Source organism: Chiloscyllium plagiosum, unplaced genomic scaffold, assembly GCF_037043375.1.
Source record: "Chiloscyllium plagiosum isolate Xiang-an unplaced genomic scaffold, Cpla_swu_hap1 HiC_scaffold_36, whole genome shotgun sequence".
Lineage (NCBI taxonomy): Eukaryota > Metazoa > Chordata > Chondrichthyes > Orectolobiformes > Hemiscylliidae > Chiloscyllium > Chiloscyllium plagiosum.
The window spans coordinates 69,694,837-69,705,049 of NW_028270174.1; positions in this window are offsets into that span (position 1 = coordinate 69,694,837).

A 10,213-nucleotide genomic window follows, 5' to 3' on the forward strand; every position below is an offset into this window, starting at 1 on the left:
TCTCTCTGACACACTGTGATACAGTCTGACTCTATCTGACACTCTCTGAGGCACAGTATGACATACCGTGACACTCTCTGACTCACTCTGACATCTCGGAGACACACTGTGACACTCTCTCACAGACTGTGACACTCTCTGAGCCAAATGCTGACACTCTCTGAGACACAGTATGACACACTGTGACACTTTCTGACTCTTTCTGAGATTACTCTGGAATACACTGCAAGATTCTCTGACAGATTGTGTCACGCTGTGACACTCTATGAGAAACACTGTGACAATTTCTGACTCTCTCTAACACTCTGAGACACACTGTGAAACTCTCTTAGACTCACTGTGACACTCTCTGAAAGACTGTGACACACTGAGACACTCTCAAAGACAGACTGTGACACATTCTTACTCTCTCTGACACTCTCTGAGGCACACTGTGACACTCCCTGACAGACTGTGACACACTGAGACACTCTCAAAGACAGACTGTGACTCTTTCTCACTCTCTCTGGCTCACTCTGAAATATACTGTAACCTTCTCTGACAGACTGTGACACACTGTGACACTCTCAGAGACAGACTGTGACATTTTCTGACTCGCTCTGAAACACACTGTGACACTCTCTGAGAGACTGTGACACACTGTGACACTCTCTGAGTCTCTCTGAGGCACACTGGGTCCGTCTCTGACAATTTGGGACGCACTGTGACACTCTCTGATCCTATCCGACACTCTCTGAGACACACTGTGACACTCTCTGACAGACTGTGCTACACTGTGACACTGTCTGAGACTCTCAGAGATACATTGGTACCCTCTCTGACAAGTTGAGATGCACTGTGACACTCTCTGACAGACTGTGACACACTCTGACACACGCTGTGACATTCGCTGACATTCTTTGAAACACACTGTGAAATTCTCGGACAAATTGTGACACACTCTGACACTATCTGCGACAAACTGGGACCCTCTCTGACAATTTGAGACACACTGTAGCACTCTCTGATCCTATCCAACACTCTCTGAGACACACTGTGACACTCTCTGAAAAGCACTGTGACACTCTCTGACACACGCTGAGACACACTGTGACACTCTCTGAAACTCTCTGAGGTGCACTGTGACACTGACAGATTGTGACAACTGTGACAGATAGTGACACTTTCAGATTTTCTCTGAATCTCTGACACACGCTGTGATACTGTCTGTCACTCTCTGAGACACAATGTGACACTCTCTGACAGAATGTGACACACTGAGACACTCTCTGAGACGCGCCGTGGCACTCTCTGATCTTATCTGACACTCTCGGAGACACACTGGGATACAGTCTGACTCTCTATGACACTCTCTGAGGCAAAGTATGACATACCGTGACACTCTCTGACATCTCGGAGACACACTGTGACACTCTCTCACAGACTGTGACCATCTCTGAGCCAAATGCTGACACTCTCTGAGACACAGTATGACACACTGTGACACTCTCTGACTCTCTCTGAGACACTCTGCAATACACTGTAAGATTCTCTGACAGATTATGTCACACTGTGACACTCTCTGAGAAAAACTGTGACACTTTCTGACTCTCTCTGACACTCTGAGACACACTGCGAAACTCTCTTAGACTCACTGTGACCCTCTGTGACACTCTCTGAAAGACTGTGACACACTGAGACACTCTCAAAGACAGACTGACACTTTCTGACTCTCTCTGACACTCTTTGAGGCACACTGTGACACTCCCTGACAGACTGTGACATACTGAGACACTCTCAAAGACAGACTGTGACTCTTTCTCACTCTCTCTGGCTCACTCTGAAATATACTGTAACCTTCTCTGACAGACTGTGACACATTGTGACACCTTCTGACTCTGTCTGACTCTCTGAGACACACTGTGACACTCTCTGACTCTCTCTGAGGCACACTGTGACACTCTCTGACAGACTGTGACACACTGTGCCTCTCTCTGACACTCTCTTAGACACACTGTGACACTCTCTGACTCTCGCTAACAATTTGAGACGCACTATGACACTCTCTGATCCTACCCGACACACTCTGAGAAAGACTGTGACGCTCTCTGACACTCTCTGAAAAGCACTGTGACACTCTCTGACAGACTGTGACACACTGTGACACTCTGACTCTCTCTGAAACACACTGTGACACTCTCTGACAGACTGTGACACTCTCTGAGACACAATGTGACACTCTCTGACAGACTGTGACACTTTGAGACGCACTGTGACACTCTCTGATCCTATCTGACACTCTCTGAGACACACTGTGACACTCGCTGTCTCTCTCTGAAACACACTTTGACACTCTCTGAGAATGCTGTGACACTCTCTGACTCTCTCTGAAACACACTGTGACTCGCTCTGTCAGACTGTGACACACTGGGACACATTCTGACACTCGCTGAGACACACTGGGACACTCTCTGACTCTCTCTGACAATTTGAGACGCACTGTGACACTCTCTAATCCTATCTAACACTCTCTGAGACACACTGTGACACTCTCTTATCTTATCTGGGATGCTCTGTGACACTCTCTGATAGACTGTGACACACTGTGACACTCTCAAAGACAGACTGTGACACTTTCTGACTCCCTCTGACTCACTCTGAAATATACTGAAACCTTCTCTGACAGACTGTGATCCACTATGACACTCCTGAGACAGACTGTGACACACTCTGAGACACACTGTGATACAGTCTGACTCTCTCTGACACTATTTGAGGCACAGTATGACACACTATGACACTCTCTGACTCACTCTGACACTCACTGAGGGACACTGTGACACTCTCTTAAAAACACTAACATTCTCTGACTCTGTCTTAAACACACTGTAACATTCTCTGACTCTCTGAGGCACACTCTCAGAGACAGACTGTGACACGTTCCGACTCGCTTTGACTCTCTGAGACACGCTGTGACTCTCTTAGACACACTGTGACACTCTCTGACTCTCTCTGACACTCTCTGAGGCAGACTGAGACACTCTCTAAAACACACTGTGACACTCTCTAACAGACTGTGAAACTCTCTGACACACTCTGCGGCACACTGTGACACTCTCTGACCCTCTCTGAGACCGACTGTGACACTCTCTAACTCTCCCTGACACTCTCTGAGGCACAGCATGACATCTGTGACCCTCTCTGACACTGTGATACTCACTGAGACACACTGTGACACTCACTGAGACACACTGTGACACTCTCTGACCCTCCCTGACACTCTCTGAGGCACAGCACGACATCTGTGACCCTCTCTGACACTGTGATACTCACTGAGACACACTGTGACACTCTCTGACAGACTGTGACACTCTCTGACTTTCTCTGACCCTCTCTGAGACACTCTGTGACACTTTCTGAGTCATTCTGTCACTCTCTGAGACACACTATAACACTCTCTCACAAACTGTGACCCTCACAGGGACAAACACTGACCTACTCTGACACTCTCTGAGACACAGTATAACACACTGTGACACTTTCTGACTCTCTCTTACACACTCTGAAATACATGTAACATTTTCTGACAGACTGTGACACTCTCTGACTCTCTCTGACACTCTGAGACACACTGTGACACTCTCTCACAGACTGTGACCCACTCTGAGACAAACGCTGACCCACTCTGACCCTCTCTGACACACTGTGACACTTTCTGATTCTCTCTGACAAACTCTGAAATGCACTGTAATCTTTTCTGACGGACTGTGACACACTCGACACTCTCTGAGACACACTGTGACACACTCTGACTATATCTTACCCTCTCTGAGACACACTATGACACACTGTGACATTCTCTGACTCTCTCCGAGGCACACTGTGACACTCTCTGACCCTCTCTGAGACAGACTGTGACCCTTTCTGACTGAATATGACACTCTCTGACAGACGTTGACACTCTCTGGGACACACTGTGACACTCTCTGACACACTGTGACACTCTCTGACTGAATGTGACACTCTGAGAGACGGTGACACTCTGTGACACCTGTGACCCTCTCTGAGACACACTGTGACACTCTCTGACTGAATGTGACACTCTCTATGACATACTGTGATACTCTCTGACCGTCTCTGAAACACACTGTGACACTCTGACAGAATGTGACACTCTGACCCTGTCTGACACTCTCTGAGACACACTGTGACACTCTCTGAATCTCTCTGAGACTCTCTGAAACATACTGTGACACTCTCTGACACACTGTGACACTCTCTGAATGACTCTAACAGACTGTGACATTTTCTGTGACACACAATGACACTGACAGACTGTGATACTCTCTGACAAACGGTGACATATTCTGAAACACTGTGACACTCTCTGATACATTCTGTAACACTTTCAGTATCTCTCTGACTCCCTGAGACACACTGTGACACTCACTGACCGCTGTGATACTCTCCGACACACGGTGACATTCTCTGAGAAATTGTGACACTCTCTGAGACACACTGTGACACATTCTGACGCTCTCTTAGACACAGTGTGACACTCCCTGACTCTCTCTGACACTCTGAGACCCACTGTGACCCTCTCTGACACTCTCTAAGACACGCTGTGACACTCTCTGACCAACTGTGACACTCTCTGAGACACACAGTGACAACCTCTGACCCTGTCTGAGACGGGCTGTGAAACTCTCTCACTCTCTCTGATACTCTCTGAGGCACAGCACGATACACTGTGACACTCTCTGACAGGTTGTGATAAACTGTGACGCTCTCTGACTTTCTCTGGCACTCTCTTAGACACACTGTGACACTCTCTGACTCATTCTGACCCACTCTGAGACACACTATGACACTCTCTCGCAGACTGTGACCCTCTCTAAGACAAACGCTGACCCTCTCTGACACTCTCTGAGACAGAGTACGACTCACTGTGACACTCTCTGACTCTGACACACTCTAAAAAGCACTGTAACCTTCTCTGACAGACTGTGACACTCTCAGAGACATACTGTGACACTCTCTGACACACACTGTGACACTCTCTGACTATCTCTAACACACTCTGAGACACACTATGACACTCTGACAGAAAATGACACACTGTGACATTTCTGATTTTCTCTGACTCTCTGAGGCACACTGTGACAACCCCTGACAGACTGTGACACACTCTGACCCTCTCTGAGACAGACTGTGACACTTTCTGATGCTCTCTGAGACTCTCTTAGACATACTGTAACATTATTTGACTCTTTCTGACTCGCTGAGACACACTGTGACACTTTCGGGCCCTCTTCGACACTCTCTAAAACACACTGTGACTCTCTTTGACAGACCGTGACACACTGTGACACTCTCTGAGACACACTGTGATACTTCCTGACCGACTGTGACAGACTGTGACATTTTCTCTGACACACTGTGACACTCTCTGACTGACTGTGACATATCTTAAACTCTCTGACCCTCTCTGAGACACACTGTAACACTCTATGACACTCACTGAGACACACTATGACACTCTCTGACAGACTATGAAACACTGTGACATTCTCTGACTCTCTCTGAGGCACACTGTGACAGACTGTGACATTCTCTGAGACACACTGTGACACTCTCTGATTATCTCTGACACTCTGAGACACACCATGACATTCTCTGTCCCTTGCTGAGACACACTAACACTCTCTGAATCGCTCTAGTACTCACTGAGACACACTGTGACACTCTCTGACTGAATGTGACACTCTCTGACAGACGGTGACACTCTGTGACACACTGTGATACTCTCTGAGACACACTGTGACACTCTCTGACTGAATGTGACACTTTCTGACAGACGGTGACACTCTCTGTGACACACTGTGATACTCTCTGAGACACACTGTGACACTCTCTGAGACACTCTCTGACAGATGGTGACACTCTCTGTGACACACTGTGACACTCTCTGAGACACACTGTGAAACTCTCTGACTGAATGTGACACATTTTGCCCCCAGCCTGACCCACAGCCGAACACAGATTCCATGAATCATGTAGTTACCCAGTGTAAAGCAGCTGATGGTCTCACTCTGTACACAACAGCCAGTCCAGGCTCCCAGCTGGTGGGTAGCACCATAAAGATCCCGTCCCCGACCCAGATACATGTTTGGATGAGATTGATCGACAGTCTGTCATACACAGAGTGGACGCTGAGGAACAATCCAAATGAATCGCCATGTGCCTAAGTCCAGCAGGCCATTAAGCCCTGCCTGAGGGCCAACAGTTAGGGAGGGGCATCCATGATGAGATGAAGGCTGCGATCCTCATTGCTCGAGGGCAGGATAAGGCATAACCTGCAGAGGCGCTACATAACTGCAGAACAACAACCAGGGGAATGCCCCTCCCCTCCCCCCGTCAGCTTCACCCGGAGACTCTGGGTCCAATTTGTCTGGATGTTTGGGGATGTGACCTGCACCTCTCTTAGCGATGAGAAACTGGGCCCGACCCTTTGTCTCCCATGTCTCAGAAAGGAGGAGGGACACCTGGGATTCCACCCCTCAGACGCGCCCATAAATGAGGCTTGGGCCCTCTGCTAATTAATTGCTGAATAGGAAATAGACGTTAGGGATTTCCACATTGTGTTACAGGAGCTCAGGGATCAGAAGCGCTTGGTAGGGTTTCCCCGAGAATGGGTGTATGGTAGTTGAATACCAAGCACACAGCCCGGACTAGGGGTCAGAATTCGGACAGCAAAATCCCAGGAAGCCCACCAGAGAGAATTCCTCAGGAACAAAATTAAAAATGGGCTGAGACCAGGAGGGAAGGCTCCTCCCCCAGCTTGTCCCACACATACCAGGCTCTCACAATGGGCTAGGCATTAAACTCACAGGGAATTCCTTGTTCACTAACATTTAGCACAAACTGACACTAATCAGAATGAATGTATCAGGGATACAGTAGTCAGAGTGGTGTCCTTCCCCATTAAAATAATCATGTTCCCAACTGACCCACTGGATAATGGGACAAAGGACAGGGAAATTTGAGGGAAAACACAGAACCCAGAAAAGTAATTAACAGACATAAGAAAAGAGAACTCCTTAATGATGTAGCCACCGTATACAGGGCAGGAGTGTTACCGGTCAGTACGCTGACTTGGCTAATTTGGAGAATAAACTCCGGATCCTGACCCAACAACTCTCTAATGAGCCTGAGAAAGACTGAATACAGAAAACCCAGAGGAGACTATGGGACAACTCGTGGAGAATCAGGCTAACCATCACTTAGTGACCAAACTGGAGGGTCACGCCAACACGATTAACCAGATCATCCACGGCCCAATCAGAGATTATGGTGAGCAGTAAAACCACACCCTGTGCAGTAACGGGATGGTGGAACAGCTGAGGGAGGAACTCAGGCAGGCCAGCCAAGGGAAAATCCCATCCCGGGTTAGTGACAAACAGCATAAATATTTGTTCCAGGAGAACACCCACACCAACGTCTCTCACTGTGTGTGACAGCAGCTCACCAAGGGCTGGGTTAATAACAGCTGTAAGGACACTCTTGGTGGGACACCTGGGCTTGGTATGAGGGATTCCACTTAACCCAAGTGACCAAAGTTAGGATGAAGTTCAAATTATCGGAGTTGTATAAAAAAGGTATTTTGATGGGCTCCCATGATTACTGTGGAGATAGAGGGAACATTGCCAGGGACCATACTTACGTAAATGGGAAGTAACAGGTCATACCGTGACATGCCCATAGCCTGTTATCCAAGAATTCTGCTCCTCTCACATCAAGCAGTGATCTGAAACGCACTCACCTTGATATATCTCGGGATACTGGTGGTTAGGATTGCAGGCAGCAACAGATGGGTACGATCATGGTGAATAATGCCTGGATACACCCACAGGGGCTGGAAAGTAGATGGCACTCCCTGGGTGATCACCTTGGTTTCATTCATTTGCAGTGTTTGAGTGTTCCTGGCTAGGCCAGTATTGATTTCCTGCCCATAGTTGCCATTATGACAGATTGACCATGTTAAATTGCCCATTGTGTCAAGGGATATTCGGGCTAGCTGGAATAGCCATAGGAAATGCAGGGCTTCAGGGATATCATTGGGGGAGTGGGTCTGAGTTGGATTCTCTTCAGAGGGTCATTGTGGACTCAATGGGCCGAACGGTCTGATTCTGCTCTGTCAAGATTTTATGATATCACTTATCAGCTATAAGACTTAGGGTGTAGGTTTGCTCGCTGATAGGTTTGATATCCAGACGTTTCTTTACCTGGCTGGGTAGCATCATCAGTGGCGACCTCCAAGTGAAGCTATAAGACCATCGGTTTGACCAACGTACACAATGGCTTTTGCACAGACAGCTGGCTACTCTGACAAAAAGCATAACCAGCTTTTAAAATTAGGTTTGTAATTTATTGCATAAGCTTCTTTCGTTCCATTCAAGTGGATGAGTTGGGGGAGATGTCACAACCTCCTGGCTTAAACACAGATAGACAGCCAAGGTTTATTGGCCAAGGAAATCTCCCAAATCACAAAACCCGCACACCAGGCACAGCGCAAGCACAGCATAGTGTAAAAGGCAACAGCTATTCTGGACAGATGTATCTACCAAACAAATGAGGGCCCAGACAGGAAGGCACCGGGTCCTGCTACACAAGTAAACTAACAGCAACAAGCCATCCAAATGATTGGCAATGCTTCAAACTATTAACGGATTCTCCTAATTGGCCAGAACGATAGAACGTTCCTGAAAACCATCCAGAAATGAACAAAAACAGGGTTTATCTGCAGACTGATTGCCTGAATCTCTGGAGGCCTTCTGAAGAGACCGGCATGGCGAGAGACAGAGACCATCTGACCATCAAGAGAGAGGGAGAGAGAGGGCGAGAGAAAACAGTTTCACAGACCCAGAAACAGACTCAGAGCGAGAGAGAGAGAGAGAGAGAGAGGGGGAGAGAGAGAGAGGGAGAGAGAGGGAGAGAGAGAGAGGCTGAAGCAAAACCCAGGGGCATGGGACAGAGGGAATGAGAAAATCCATTGAGAGAGAGAGTTGGAACCAACTGGATTAACAAGTGTCACCCCTTCAGTCTGTCCATGTTTTAACTCCTCAGTCTTAGTCTGACTTCCCCTTCTCTCCCTCTCTCTGTCCCCTCTCTCTCTGTCCTTCTGTCTGTCTCTCTCTCTCTCACACACACACTCTTTCTCTCACTCTCTCCCTCTCCCTGTCTCTCGCTGTCCATCTTTCTCCCATACCCCTTCTCCATCCCCAATCTCTCCACCTCTGTCGCTTTTTCTCACCCTCCCTTTCTGTTTTTCGCTATTTCAGACCTGAAAGATCTCACCCAATTTTGTAAATCCTCACAAATATTATGCCCTTCATTTTCACTGTCCTCCCAAATTTATCCCCTTCCCCAAATATCTTCCCTTCCAAATAACTGCTTCACTAAAAATGCCCCCTTCAAATATTTTGCTGCCCCCAACATTGCTGTGAGCCCCATTCCCTGGCGCAGAGGGAAATAAATGGAAAAGTGTGGAGCTGGAAAAGCCCAGCAGGTCAGGCCTGAACGATCAACTGTCCTGGCTGACCCGCTGTGCTTCCCCAGCTCCACACTTTGTAACTGGCTTTCCAGCATCTGCAGTACTCACTTTCTCACACAGGTAAATGAGTCTGGGTTGACTGACTGGCCTGTGGCTGTTTTAATGTACAGCAAGATCCCAGTCCCAGAATCATAGAAGGCTTGTATCACAGATGGAGTTCTTTCTGCCCATTTCCTCCCCCCCCCCCCCCATTAAATGATCCTGGTCCTGTTCAGGATCCTCAGGATTGTCCCCTGAATGGCCTCACTGACTATCCTTTTTGTGGAGACCTCTTCGCCGTGTTGAGGTTCTGTTCGCTGAGCTGGGAATTTGTGTTGCAGACGTTTCGTCCCCTGTCTAGATGACATCCTCAGTGCTTGGGAGCCTCCTGTGAAGCGATTCTGTGATGTTTCCTCCGGAATTTATAGTGGTTTGTCTCTGCCACTTCCGGTTGCCAGTTCCAGTTGTCCGCTGCAGTGGCCGGTATATTGGGTCCAGTGAACACCTCTTCTCCATCCTGTCTCAGACTTTGCGTCTCATGCTGTCCCTCCCTCAATCTCTCTGTCTCTCACAGCAGCCCCTCCTTTCTCCACCAACCCCAAAACCCCATTAAACAGTGCCCGTCTCTGGATGTCCCACTCC